This window comes from Symphalangus syndactylus, chromosome 21, assembly GCF_028878055.3.
Source record: "Symphalangus syndactylus isolate Jambi chromosome 21, NHGRI_mSymSyn1-v2.1_pri, whole genome shotgun sequence".
Taxonomy (NCBI): domain Eukaryota; kingdom Metazoa; phylum Chordata; class Mammalia; order Primates; family Hylobatidae; genus Symphalangus; species Symphalangus syndactylus.
Window position 1 is genome coordinate 83,303,052 of NC_072443.2, and position 15,401 is coordinate 83,318,452.

The 15,401-nt window shown below is 40.3% G+C and overlaps 1 protein-coding gene across 1 annotated transcript in view; it reads left to right on the forward strand.

The window, feature by feature from the left end:
* FHIT (fragile histidine triad diadenosine triphosphatase) overlaps nucleotides 1–15,401 on the forward strand; it is a 1,518,095-nt gene that overhangs the window by 113,203 nt on the left and 1,389,491 nt on the right. The window contains exon 3 of the mRNA XM_063630834.1: nucleotides 5,627–5,735. The gene's annotated coding sequence lies outside the window, so the exon portion shown is untranslated. The remainder of the gene's footprint in view (nucleotides 1–5,626; nucleotides 5,736–15,401) is intronic.

The window sequence follows — 15,401 nt, forward strand, 5'->3', positions numbered from 1 at the left end:
TTCTTGCATTCATTTGGTGCTTTGACTGTGCGCTTGCTACTTGCTACTGTCTGTGCTAGGTGCTGGGGATTCACTGGTTACTAGGACCCAGATAGTTCCTGCCCTCAAGGAACTTACCCATGCCCTTTGATTATGATCAAAGCAAAGCTGTTCTTTATATTTCCTCTTTTGCATACTCACTAATAGCAAAAAGGATGATTTGTTCAGTGCTGGTTATATATACACCCTTGCCAGTTACTACATAGTCTTAGGTATTCTTAGCAGATAAGGATAGCTAAAGAGTCTCCTTACTTATTCTATATTTTTTTCTTCATATTTGTTACTGAATGCATTTTCCTCATACTAAAGGCAGACTCATCATCATCATCATCATATTCATTGTTTATTAAGTACAGAAATCCAATAAGATAGGTATCACTGTTATTTAAATGTTTTATGGAAGACTGAATAAGTTCAGAGTGTTTAGGCGACTTGCCCAAAGCTACAGAGCTGGTAAATGACACAATCAGGACTTCTTGACCTAGGGCTGGCTGCTCCCCAAAGTGCTCTTGACCTTTATGCTTTAATGCCTCTCATTGTCTCTTATTATTTTTCGTTCTTTTTTTTTTTTTATTTGCTTTCTCTTGCATGGACAGCTGTTAAAAGTCTTTATCCTCATAGATGATGATGAGTTAAATACTTAGGTTGTCTTTGATCTGTGAGTGAATGTTGCCAGTTTTTGAATCTTTTTTTCTGATGAATTTTCTAAAAGTGAATTTCAGGCTTTCAAATGACTGTGCTCAGTGATGGTGACTGATTTTAGACTGCTCTTGCTATTCAAATTCACTTAAAGTACCAGCATTCCTTAAAGTGATGTGTACCGCAAACCCTACTTGTAAGATTATAATACCACATATACATGAGCCAGGATTCACCATTTGAAAATGAGATTGCCCTTCATGCTACAGCAAAATTTACTGAAGCGTCTATTACATGCATACTGTGCTATTCAAATTCATAGAGGAAATTCTATTTATTTATTTATTTTCCAGCCTACTTCTACAAAGGATTTGAGGCAATTGCTAGTGTAGTTTACTTATCACCGAGAGCTAAAAATTCAAAGGCAGACTATTTTTGTGAAACAGAATGATGTGAGATCTTGATAGTGGTCCTGGAATTGATGTCTCTAAAAACAAGGTCCCACTTCCTAATTCCATCACATTGGGGGTTAGGATTTCTGCATATGAATTTTGAGGGGACACAGACATTCAGTTCATAGAAAAGATGTACTGGTCTACAATTCTTGTTTTTTGTTAAAGAGATTATACTGCAGTAAAAAATAAGTTTGATCTTTAGGAGGCCGAGGTGGGCAGATCACGAGGTCAGGAGATCAAGACCATCCTGGCTAACACAGTGAAATCTCGTCTCTACTAAAAATACAAAAAATTAGCCAGGCATGGTGGCACATGCCTGTAGTCCCAGCTACTCGGGAGGCTGAGGCAGGAGAATGGCGTGAACCCAGGAGGCGCAGGTTGCAGTGAGCCAAGATCGCACCACTGCACTCCAGCCTGGGCGACAGAGCGAGACTCTGTCTCAAAAAAAAAAAAAAAAAAAAGTTTGATATAGAGTTGCACACGGGGCTTTATTTATGGGCTAGTGAGGGCCCACAGCTGTGGTTCTTTTTTTATTATTGTTATTTAAAGATGCAGGACCTTCAGCTGATTTCATTTGATTGGAAATTCTAGAGCAGCAGCATAACACTTTGAAGTCAAATGGTTAATTTTCTTTGGAGGCTTTTCCTCCTTTGGTTATTGGATGCTGTGTCTATGTTCTTTATACTCTGGCAGTGAGGAGGAAGCCCTTGTGTGACAATGGATTTAGTGGGGTATAAATCTACCTAACTAGCAGCTGGATGGGATCTGATGAGGGTTGGCCCCAGAGCCAAGCCACATTAGCCGAGTTAAAAGGATGTGCTGATTTCAACTTCAAGCCACGGGGCCTAGCAGAGAACTGCTGGGAAGCAATAGCAGCCCGTGGTGTGGCCTGTTGTGCCACCGTCATTTTTGTCAGCGCCACCATCATCACCATTAAGCCTTTATTAAGTGCCAGCGTGTGGAGCTCCCTTAGGTGTCATTGCAGTCTGACAGGCAGCTGTGTGTTTTAAATACGAGCCTTGCTCAGGGCCATGAGGTGAAAAGGCCCAGCTATAATCCTAGGCAGGCCCACAAGCATGGCTGCATGGTTAGTTAGTGGCTGTAGCAGGTTTTCGTTTCTGGTGTCTGCTCAGCCCATGGCCCCTTTCTCTAAGTACTGTCACTTTATCTTCAAGGATGGGCCCTGGTGATCAGGTTTTTAACTTGGTTCCCAGGCTGTGGCTCAGTAGATCAAAGATCCACACCTGACTCAAGCTGGACCAGCCAGGTTGTCTTTCTCAGAAGTTTGGTCTGGGACTAAGACATATTTGTAGATAGACTAGGTAGATGTGTAAACTTGGGAGCAGTGGGAAGCCACGTCTTAGATTAATTCAGTAATCCTTGTAATACTCCTATGAGGTGGGATCTCTTCTTATTCCCATTTTGTAGAAGAGGAAACTGAGTCACAGAGAGGTTACGTAATTTATCCAAGGTCATATAGTTGGTTAACGGCAGAGCCAGGCATGAACACAGGTAGTATGAGTTCATATATACTTGTAGCCACTGTATAACTGTCTTTCAGAGCAAGAGAGAGGGAGAAAGAAAGAGAGAGGAATACAACAGGCCTCTGGAGATATGCAGATTAAAAGACTGTGTGAGGTTGCAGGGAGAGAGGCGGGTATGGGGAGAGAGTAAGACTGATTGACTAAGAGAGTAGCTGCCTTGATTCTGTAGGCTTTCTAGCTCCAGGATCCAGACCTCAGTGTCTGCACTTTCTAACCTTGGGCTCTGAGAAGTATCTCTATGTCCTTATAAATAAATTCCCCTTTTGTGCTCAAAGCAGTTTCAATGGATGTCTGTTACTTGCAACCAAAAGAGTCTTGACTAAGTGACCACACTGTCACAGTTTGGTAAAAAAGACAGTGGGTCATCCACTGGCCTTTGTAGCCCCAGGTATCTTTACATTATCTGTAGGTAGCATCCAGGCTAGTAGAGGAGAAAGGCAAGTATACCAGTGATTGGAGCATAGTGAGACAGGGCTCTGAAAGAGGTAAGCGCATAAGTTGCTATAGAAACTCAGAGACGTGGCCAAAAATTGAGGCTGGGATAGGGTGTGGGGAATCAGGACAGCTTCTCAGAGGGGAAATATTTGAGTTGTGTTTTGAAGAATGGGTAGGATTTAGCCATATGAAGAAGGGACGGAAACAAGGGCATTCCAAATAGTGAGAAGAGTGTGTACCAAAAAAAAAAAAAAAAAAAAAAGCGTGAAACCTATGATACGTTTTAGAAAAGGCAAACTATTCAGTGTGATGGGGAAGAAGGAAGGAGCAGGGATATGATAAAAAACTGGAGTTCTTGGGGGCTATGCCACAAAGAGTCTGCAGTGCTAAGTAACGGAGTTTAAACCTTTGCCTGTAAGCTATCAGTTCATTCAGTTTCCAGTTCCTTCCCTCCCTCCAATATGGAAGCATCTCTAGATTCTGAAATTACAGAGATTATATTCTGACAACAGTAACTACAGTTTTAGAAACAGCAACAATACATGCAGAATCCTAACACCTGACACCAGTGTTTTCATTTTTGCCACCTTATCTTCTAGTTGTCCTCAAACACACCTGTTTTTGTACATGGTTGCAATCCATTACATATCATTTTCACTTTCCAGTAGATTAAAAAGGTTTTCCATGTTTCTATGTTGTCCTCTCCTAATTATTATAACAGCATGATAGTCCTTCATTCAACAGAAAGTTTTCCTGAGTACCAACGCTGCTCCAGGCAATGTGTTAGGCTCTGGTGAAGCAAAAATGAATGACTTGGACACTCCTGCCTTTGAGGCACTCAGGATCTGGTATCCTAGTCTCTGCTGAAGTACTTAGCCATACGTATTTTAAGCATGTGGTTTTAATATTGTCATTTTATTTAAAAAGATACTCAGTTCTTTGATGGTCAATTTCAAATCCCTTTCTTGTATAGTCACTGTCCTCCTACCTCCAACTCCCATTGTAAATACTGTGTGACTAAAACATAGCCACATTTTCCTCTGATTCTGTATTCAAGCACTACTTACCTAGTTTTTTGCATATCTTATACTCCAAGCACCCTGAAAGCTGTTTGATGACTAACCATAAACAGTTTCCAAATCAAGTTTTTGAGCCAAGTTAATTTGATTATGAAACATTATCTTGATTGTGGCAAATGCCCAGTGGTCATTATTTTAATGATACAAGCCTCTACAGCCTAAACTAATTACAAACCAGCTTTATTCTGGGAGTGGCGGGTGGGTCGGGTGGGGCGGTGGGGGCGTGGCGACGGTGGTGGTGGTGGCATTGCCTAACCAGCCTCCCTGAGGCTAATCCAAGTGTCTGGGGATATGGGATATGATCACTGTCTGCTTTTCCTTCAACCTGGTCCTCTGTGGATGTTGTCTACATCATTCCCTCTCCCTCCTTGTCCTTGTGTTAAAGAAAATAGGGATGATTGGCCAAAATATCTCCTTAAATTAAATTTTGCCTCCTACCTTCAGCACGATCATGAGCCTCCAAATTAAAGATGCAGACAAGTTTTCAGTCAGATTTACCTTTTGTTATGTATTTAGATGCTTTTAGTTTTTCCCTTTATGATGCTTTTGTTGACCTCAACTAGCTCTGTGCTTTTGGTGGTATTTTGTAGTTGATTTTTGCTCGGTTTTCTGTATCTAAAAATCTTTATTTTCTGTATTTCTAGTCCATGTATTTGATGAAAACAATTGATCAATTGGTATAAATTTTTTAAAAATTAAAGAAATTTATTCATTAAAGAGTCTAGAAGTGCTTCATTATCCATGTAATGAAGAAATAGACAGGGAAGATAAATAAACTAAATTCTCTAGTAAAACCAGAAATTCCTCATATCTGATTTTACTCTGTGTGTGTGTGTAGGTGTTCGAACACAAGGATGCAAGTGTGGTTTATTGACATACACTTAAAATGAAATAGGTTCTTACCCCATAGACCTTAAAAGCTTTAAAAACTCTCTAAGCCTCAGTTTCTTCCTTTATAAAATGGGATCAACAATACTAATGAGTATATACAGTTGCAGGGATGATTTCTTTGATGATGACTATAAAGTGCCTGGCACATAGTAAGTGCTCAATGAATATCAATGGTTAATATGCCCTTGCCCTAGAGGAGTATAAAGCCTTCTCTATAATCTTAACTTTGAGCTATTAGTAAGTCCCTAACTTCATATTTTTATGCAGAGGCCAAAAAGCATTGAAAGAAAGCTTAGACCTTAGAAAACTTCCCAAGCCACTTTCTCTTAGCATTCTTTTTTTTCTCTCCTTAACTAGCCTAGGCTGAATGATAGCCATTTCCATCTAGTTCTCACCAACACTACCTTTGTGGCAGATGCCCCTGTGGCCATTTTCACAGTCCCTCTGTGAAATTATCTCTGATTTCAGCAACAACTGTGGTGACCAGTTTTGTCCAAGTCAGCTTCCCACCTCTAGCCCCTAGTTTTCTGCTTTCTTCCCCAAGGGCATCTCTTATGCTGGGAGTCTGCATGGCCTGGGCTGAAGAGGAGCCTGGACGTCTGTGAGAATAAATGCCCTCAGAGGCTACTCTCAGCCACTGGGCATTTGAACATGTGAATAAGTGCTCCGGCCTTTGCGATTCAGGTGAACAGTTCTGGAGGCACACTGTGTACTTCTCTGGAGGTTCTGGCCAAACCAGCCTCTTGCTCTCAGTGGTAAACTTGATAATGTACCCTTAGGTTGGCTTTTGCTCTTCCCTTTTTATTCCCTATTTCCTCATCTCTGCTTCCTGGAGTCATCTCTCAAATAAACTCCTGCACCTAAGTCCTTGTCTCAGGTTTTGCCTTCAGAGCAACCCAACTCATGACAACCCTAAAATTTTCTGTCTTCTTGATACTTCTAGGACTCTGCTCATATAATCTTTAGCCCCAGATCATTTCTCCTTCCTTTGAAGAGATGTCTCATAGGTTTTTGAAGTCAGACTCTTTTTCTTTGATATTGATCCTATCTGCTCTTAAATCCTGTGGGCCCACAGACCATTATGTCCTGTTTACTGCTACACTTCCAATGTAGAGTGCTTGGACCATAGTAGAAGCTCAACAAATACTTATTGAATGAATAATTATTTTCTTGCATGTTTTTTAGTTTCCTTCTGTGCACACCTGCTGTTTTCATCATTGTTTTCAGCTTTTCTTTGGGAGTTTGGGATCTTTTGCTTTGGAAATAGACATTGCCTGAATCACAGTGCCCACCTCTTTATGAGGCTTATAAGCCAACTCCCTCCCCTTGGTAATATTGGGCCCCACTAAGCACTTTCTCTTTCTTGAGCTCTACCTCCCTTGACCTCTTTGTGTGTGTGTGTGTGTGTGTGTGTGTGCGTGACAGAGTCTCACTCTGTCACCCAGGCTGGAGTGCAGTGGTGGGATCTCAGCTCACCGCAACCTCCGCCTCCCGAGTTCAAAGCAATTCTCCTGCCTCAGCCTCTGGGATTACAGGTGCCTGCCACCACGCCTGGCTAAATTTTTGTACTGTTATTAGAGATGGGGTTTCACCGTGTTAGGTAGGCTGGTCTTGGACTCCCAACCTCAGTTAATCCACCTATCTTGGCCTCCCAAAGTGCTGGGCTTATTACAGGCATGAGCCACTGTGCCTGGCTCCTTGACCTCTTAAAATACGACCCTCTCATGGTTGTTCTCCTGGCTCTCAGACTTTCTTTCCCAGTATTTTTCCTGTATTATTTAGTTTGCTTGGATTCTACCTTTGGCTTTCTTCAGGGCTCCATCTTTGAGCCTCTTTTCTTCTGGAGTCATATACTTAACCTGAGTAAAGCAGTGACTCTCATCTCTTCCACTACATAGATGATTCCTAAATCTATAATCTCTAGATTGACTGCTGAGTTTCAAGCTATTTGAAATCTCCATCTGAAATTCTTGAAGATTTTTCCAATTTACCTTGTTTATTCTGGAATTCATTTTCTTCTCCCTATTTTCACCTTTTCCTCTTTTTCCATGTTCTGTCTTAGTTAATGGGATCACCAGCTACCTGGCATTGCAGTATAGAAGTCTTTATGTGATCCTTAAGTGCCTTCCCTCATTGCTTCCAAAATATAGTTTTTGAGTTCCTACTAAAAGCTAGATACTAGGAATACAGGAACCACAAAACAGACATGGTTGTACCCTCAAGAGGTTCACAATCTGGTAGCAGATACAGATATTAATTTTATTTATTACACAAATATAGCATTATAAACTGAGGCCAATGCTGTGGAAGAAAAGTCCAGTGTGCTTTGTGAGCATGTCCAGAAGGACCTAATTTATTCTTGGGGTTTGAGACATCTTCCTTTAGAAAGTGGCATTTGATCTGAGATGTAAAGGATGAGTATGAATGAATTAGGAGACAGGAACTCTTTCCTCTTCATCACTGTGCATTATAGTCGCCAACTACCATTGATTTTTGCCTGTGAAATGCCTATTTTTCTAAATTCTGTTCTCATCCTGGGCCATTGCAATTTCTGCTTCTACTCCCTACCCCCCATTTCTATCCATTAGTTTTCAATTGCTGCCAGAGTTCTTTCACTGAACACAAATCTACCATATTTTTTTTCTTTTACTTCTAGCTTAAAACCATTGATAGCTCCCTTGTGCTTCCAGAGTAAAATCTCAACGTTCTGGAATGGCTTCAAGGACTTTTCAAATTTTGGCTCTGACATTTATTAGTAGCCTCATCTTCTGCACTCTGAACCACATTGCCTGTGCTGTGGTCACTGTGGACTCTTTACAGTTTGCTCAAGTCACTGTGCCCTTCATTCATCACCCTTGGGTTTCTCTGTCCTTCTTTTGCACCTGGTCAGCTCCTTCTGATCCTAAGAGGCCCTATGTAAATGTCACATTTTCCGTAAGGCATTCCCTCACTTCTTATCGGCATCCCCATGCTTGCATTTGTATGTTTCTCTCATAGAGCTCCCATCCGTTTGCCTTATATTAACTTAGTTGTCTGTCTAGAACGTGTGTTCATCTGGCACCAAGATTATGTTGTGCTCATCTCTCCCTTCCCAGGGCTTGAAATATAGCAGGTGTTCAGTAAATATTTGTAATTGAATTGTCTATGGATGAATAAGGTAGGGAGACAAGAAATGGAAATGGGGAAACTGAAACAGAACAGCCAGACCTTTTCTGAGAACTGGTGATCCCATGTAGGGCTCAATCAAGACATGTGGGTGGCCCATGCAGACTAATTCAGTGTCCCTTCAGCAATCAAGTGAAATAACAGATTTGAGTAGTGCTGTTTGTGGAGGAAGATGACAACAGATCACAGCGTCCTGGCCTCCGTGCCCAGCTTAGCAAAATGAAAGCCCTTTGCTTGTTGGACCCACCCTACATGAAAGCATTTTATTGGCCTTGTTTTTAGTTTTTTCAAAGCAGGTCATCCCTGTTCTACCTCAATTGTTTTATTAAAGTATTTCTTACAATGAGACCCAGTTCTCTTCTTGAAGAAAGTTCTGATAAATGCTGTTTTCTTCATTGTGTTACTTTTCTGGGGCTACTTTAGTACCCTCTTAGATTGGTACCCTGGGCATCTGCTGGCCAGTCTTCCTGTTAATCCTGTTCTGACACCAAGGAAGGAAGACTGGGATGTGTAAATTTCTTATCCAGTATTGCACCACTAACCTTTAAAGAATTCCTTTTCAGGCCTGAAAATTCTCAGGATGTTGCTGTGAAGTGCACGGCAGACTGGGCTCGTGTTCTGGTCTGTGCTCTTACAAATGACAGGCAAGTGGCAGTGTCCTGGGGCCAAGAGTGGGCCACTACTCTCCAAGCTTGACGAGACTGCTTTGTACCTGGGCCACTTCGCATGTCCAGTGCCCATCCATGCCATCCTCTCCTGACGAAGGCTGTGAAGAATGTTTAATGATACCAGAGTGGGGGAAGTATGGAGACACTTTCAGCCCAGACAGTCCACTTATGGCCTTCACTTGAGTGTGCTGAGGAAGGAGAATATTTTGATAACAACCAAAGATGGATGCTAGCCCATCCACCTTTTTGCCAATTTGACTTTTTTCCTTAGGATGGCAACTTATTGATGCTGTTGTCCTCTAAAAATGCAGCAGAAAATTAGTAGTTGCTAAGAGATAGGAAGATAGGGTTGGAGAAAGAGGAGTTTTGCTTCTAGAGTACTGAGTACTCTGTGCAAAGCACTGTGTAGATGCTGGAGGAACAAAGGGGAATATGATATGGTATTTATTTTGGACGAAGTATTATTTTTACCTGTTGAGTTGTTTAAATCCTTTTTTACTTCTAAGGGACAGTGGAGGTAACAATTTGGGATTGGTCATTTGGAAAATTCAGATTTATGTCCTGAGTCTACTAATCTTTCATCAGAACTTTGGCCATCTACTTTAACCCTATGTGTTTTATAAAATACATCATGAACTGTTTTGTAAAATGCTTTCAAATATATTATCTCATTTGAATTTCATACAGGGCTAGGATCATTATTTTTATTTTAATAATGAGAATCATGAAACCCAAAGGGTTAAGTGTCTTATTCTAGTTCTCCCAGCTTCTCAAAGACAGAATCCTCTGTCACCATTGGTCTCCTGGTTCTTTTCATCTGTACTCAACAACCTCCCTGCCTAGAAGAGTTATCGTAAATGCAGATTTTTATATAGCCTCAGCTTTTATGTATTTCAAACTCACTTTGATCCTACACAGCCTTCTCTCTAGCTCTTGTGTATTGAGTGTTAAATGTGTGTGGCATGCTCCTGTGTTTGTGTGCCTCTTATCCTTCTTCCTAACCTAGGCCTTCTTTATTTTGTCCAAAATTTTTATTTTTTTGAGAGGGCCTGGGGGAACATTTGTCTTTTTCCAGTCTTACGGTTTTCTATTTCCCCAATTTCTGTGAACAATGCTAATGGTAATTAACTAATGATCAAATGATTTACTTATGTTTACCCTGTTAGGAGGTGTGCTCGGAATTCAGAATTGCTGAATCTTTGGGTAAATCGTAAGAATGTGGATTTGGGAATTTTGTACATGTTAAACGAAGCACTGAGATCTTAGTGTAGGGAAATCTTTTCAGCACTGAGCAGAGGACTCATTAGTAACACAACACGTGGAGTTGTATGGTCAAGGAAATGGCAGAAACAGGTTCTTTTTGCAAAGGAAGTTTTCCTTGGACATTCTTAGGTAGAAATCGTTTCTTTTTCTTGGACCTCCTATAGCATTTATTCAGACCTTTTCTATGACTTGCATCACTTCTTGTACTATATTTCAGTACTTTTATTGTTATCATCTCTCTTACTAGACTGGTCTCTTTGAGGACAGGAATGTTGTCTGATTTACTTTGCCAACTCCGTGGCACCTCTAGCATGCAGCCTAGAAGGTAGTGGTTCACAAATACACATTTTCTCGAATTTCTAGAGACTTATACTTTCTCCTTGATGTGATACTATTTCATTTGAATATTTTACAGTAAGCAGGTATTACCATGCAATCAGGAGAAAAAAGTGAAGATATAAATTTCTTTTGAATGATTAAATGGATAAGTGAATGATTAAGAATTCAGTGCTACTAGGGAAATTCAGAAACAAGGTATCATTTACTGAACATTTAAGCACTGGTTTTCCAAGAAGTGTAACATTTTTCATACTTGTTACCCTAAGTACTTTTTCAGCATCTTGATGAAATTGGATGGACATAGGTGTATAGTAGCTGAAATAGTCAATGTTCAAGACTTTCACCTCCTGATTCAATTCAGTTTCTCTAAGCTTCGAAGATCTTGCTTTGAATTTGTATTTTGTTCAGGTGCTCCCAAGTGATTTTAAGGCAGCAGAGAGGTTATTAACAAAATTGATCCCTGGGGTGTGAAAAAGTGAATTCAGCATCTCTCTTGGGCTCCATCTCCAGAGTGGAGCCATTTCATCAGGAGAGTCTGGTTCATTCATTCCTGAGTTCAACCATGTTCCAACTATTCATCCATTTACAGTCCTTCATCCCTGTGCAATCTGTCACCAAGCAGTTGCACACTCTCCTTATTTCAGGTTGCACAGAACCAGAGCAAAAACCAGACTGGATAAAAATTATGCATGTATTTAGATGCCACAAATTGCTTTCTCGTTTTCTCATGTTGACAATTAGGATGATTTCAACCTTATGTCACATGGACTGAATGTCTCTGTGTTTGTGTCTTACATTGGGACTGGCATGCCGTTGATGAACACATGGAACATTTCTAGAAAATACAGGGTAGGCAATGCTTTCCGAGTTAATACTTTGATTGTGGGATGTCATAGTCTTTTTGCACTCAAGGACATTGTTTATTTACAATTATTGAGGCCTTTGAGACTTTGAGGGAGCTGCACATCAGCTTGTATGGCGTGACATATACAATTCAGTAATGCCTTGTTTGCCCTCCTTACATTGCACCTTAGAATTTATGTAGGTCACAGTTGTTGGAGCTTGGCATTTTTCCTAAGTAAGAACATATTTCAGGTAGGAAGCATGTATAGGGTCCAGGCTTATGTATGCCAGTGAACCTTTTGAACAACTTTCAAGTTGAGCATTGGAGAGGAAGAAAAACAGGTAGTAGATAACCTTGAATCTTCCAGAATAAATATTGAGAATTAAGAAAAAAAAACAACCTTGCTTTTTCACAAGATAAGTGTTTCCCTTTTGAGAGCCTGCAGTGTTTATTATTCTTTTCAATCTTAAAGCTTTAGTTTAAATCCCAGTAGTAACAGAGTTTGAAATCAACAAACTAGAGAGGTCTCAAATGATGGCTGCTGCTTTTGGGGGATAATCATTTCTTTGGCACACAAAGAGAACACCAAACTAGGACAGGCCCACATATAACCCCGTGAATGGGACAACATCATGAAGACTGTGTAGCTGACGGAAGCGCATTTCAGCTCTGAAGATGTTGTCACCTATATTGTAATTGCAGGTTAGATTAAAAAAAAAAAATTAGGGAAGAATGCTAAACTTTATTGAATCCCTATTATCTTCTAAGTTATGTAATTTAACCCTGCTGACATGTTTTAAGAGATACTTTTGTATTTCATTTGTAATTGAAGAAATAAAGGATCGGGGATGTTAATTAATATGCCTGGTCCTACAATAAGTCATCAAAGTTGTAGGTTTTTCATTTATTCCCTGGCCTTGCACTGTATTCTGTGAATCTTGTATTTAACAAATAGGTCCTATGTGGTCTTTACGTTTTCAGCTGGAGTTTATCTCTTTCTTTTTTCATTATTGTTTATGTTGTCCTTGCACTAAATAACTTTGTTTACTGATTTTTCTCTTCAGATCCCTAATAGCTGGCATTGTACCTTGTCCATAGAAAGTGTTCAATAAATACTTGCAAAAGGGAATTTGAAATCTAGTGTATTGTCACACAGACTTGGTTCTATTTTTTACCCATTTAATACTTTCATTTTAACAAAGCCTCTTTTAAAATCAACAAACCATAAACCTTTAAAATACCTTCTATGTGTAGATGTGTAGAGCAAAGTAGGAAATACAAAGTTCTTCTTCTTCCTCTTTTTTTTTTTTTTTTTTTTTTCCAGACAGAGTCTCGCTCTGTCGCCCAGGCTGGAGTGCAGTGACATGATCTCGACTCACTGCAACCTCTGCCTCCCGGTTTCAAGTGATTCTCCTGTCTCAGCCTCCTGAGTATCTGGGATTACAGGCCACACCCTGTAATAAAAAAAATATTTTTTGTATTTTTAGTAGAGATGGGGTTTCACCATACTGGTCAGGCTGGTCTCGAATTCCTGACCTCAGGTGATCTACCCACCTCGGCCTCCCAAAGTGCTGGGATTACAGGTGTGAGCCACCGCACCTGGCCAAGTTATTCTTAAGAAGAAAGCTTAATATTTAACTGTGAGAGATGAAAAGTGTCAGGGGGGTTTTGTTTTCTGCTTCTATTTTTAGGTGATCAATCCTTTGCCTATTTTAATTATTTCAAGTACATCTTCTTGGCATTTTATTTGCCAATTAACATTTGATTTTCTTTGCTGTTTTAGAGTTGGAGATCTTATCTCACCTGTATAGATCTTTTATAGAAAATTCCTCCCGTGAGTTTGTGTCATGCCAAACAATTGAGTGGCAGAACAAACTGCATAGCCATGGCAGTGTCTAGTCTTACATCCAGCATCCAACCATGCCTCATCACCTCTGCCACTATGGCTTGGGCCCAAGCTACTGGCACCTGTCACTGGGATTATTGTGGCAGGCTCATAAGGGGTCTTCCTTCACATCTTTTGGTTGATTCTCAACACTGAAGTCAAATGATTCTCTTACAACGTAAGTTGGGGAGAGGTCCCTCCTTGGTTCACAACCTGCTCACTTGCCTTGGAGAAGAGATGGCAACTATGATGTGGGCTTACAAGGCCCTGAATCATCTGCCTCCACTCTTGTGGTTCTCTGACCTCACTTCATCTTGCTTTTTTCTTGGTCATTCCACTCCAGGCTCTCTGCTTTTCTTCTGGCCTTTTAGGGTTGCTCTGCCCTTCAGTTCCCTCAGCCCTATGTGCTTTACTTCCAGGAACTTGTACAGTAGGGCTTGCTCTCTCATCTTCTTGGGGTTTTTACAAGACTTCCATGAGGCCCACACCATTCAAGTTGGAACCTCCTCTACCACCCACCCTGGTACTCTCCCCACGCTCCTTCCGGGCTTTGTTTTCTCTGCAGCGCCTATCACCAGCTAACATGCTAAATACTTTACTAGTTTATTTTGTTTTATTGTTGATATGGTTTGGCTCTGTGTCCCCACCTAAATCTTATCTTGAATTCTAATCCTTATAATCCCCAAGTGTTGAGGGAGGTACCAGTTGGGAGGGGATTGGATCATGGGAGTGGTTCCCCCATGCTGTTTTCCTGATAGGGAGTGAGTTCTCACAAGATCTGATGGTTTTATAAGGCAGTTTTCCCTGCCCTTACCTGCTCTCTCTAGCCTGCCACCATGTAAGATGTGCCTCTTCCCCTTCCGCCATGACTGTAATTTTCCTGAGGCCTCCCCAACCATGTGGAACTGTGAGTCAATTAAACCTCTTTTCTTTATAAATTACCCAGTGTCAGGCATTTATTTATAGCAGTATGAAAATGGACTAATACAATTGTCTTTCTCTCTCAACTACAAAGAAGACCCCAAAGGCATGAAGACAAGTTTTTTTTTACTTTTGTTTTCTGTCTTGTTTCCTATTGGGCTCTAGTGCCTAGAATGGTGTCTGGCTCAAGTAGATGCCTGATAAATATTTGACTGAAAATGAGTGAAAATATAGCTGTCAGACTCATAGATGCCATAGATACCAACCAGAAGCTGCAGTATGAAGTCGAGTGGCTGGGGCTTTGGACCACAGAGATCCCCCACCCCAGCCCCAGCTCCACCCTATTGAAGACAAGACTTAGCTAAGCACTGGATCTTGGTCACTTACTTAATACCCTGAGCAGCAACTCACCATCCTGTTACCTATCTATAAAATCGGATTGGCAATACCTACTTCACAGTGTGTATGGACTGGAGAAGGTTCTATATGTCAAGGGCATACTATAATGATTGAAACTCTAGAAATATTCAATATTGATACTGTCATTTAAAAAAATTTCCTTGAACGATTACTCCTCCTCCCATCCTTTTCCTGTTTCCCCATCTGACTACCTGAGAAAATTCTAACTGCCCCATCATTGTCCCACTTAGACTCTGATCTAAAAGGGGACACTTGAGCGCATAGTTTTAGACAGTTTAAACCTAATTGTTTCATTGTTTACATCTTGAAGAAAAGACAGTTGTTTGCCAGATGATTTTTATAAAACTTTGCAATGTAATACCCAGTTTTAAGCCACCTATTAAGAACTGAGTGATTTGATTTGCAATGTTTCTGGGACATTTACTTCTAGAGAGTTCCTGCTACCTGCCTGGAAATTTTCAGATCATCCATCAGGTTATTTATGAACTTTTTATGGAGAACAATTAGGTATTTATAAGAAAAATTGATTTAAAAACCAAACAAAAAACTTTTTCTTGGTCCTTCCTTTTGCTTTGCTATTGACTAAAATGATTTCAAATATCTATTCTATCATAAGTTTTCAAGTATGCATATGCCTAACATAAGGTAGTTTTAGCTTCCTTCTCTTGTGGTAAAAATATTTTAATTCAATAGGTAAAACACAAACTTGTTCATGTACTCAAATGTATTAATTTTTTGCTTTGTGTTCGGTAAAAAAGTGCCAGTTGAAATAATCCTTCTTAAATACAAGTGATTTCTTGTTCCTGTGTGTAAA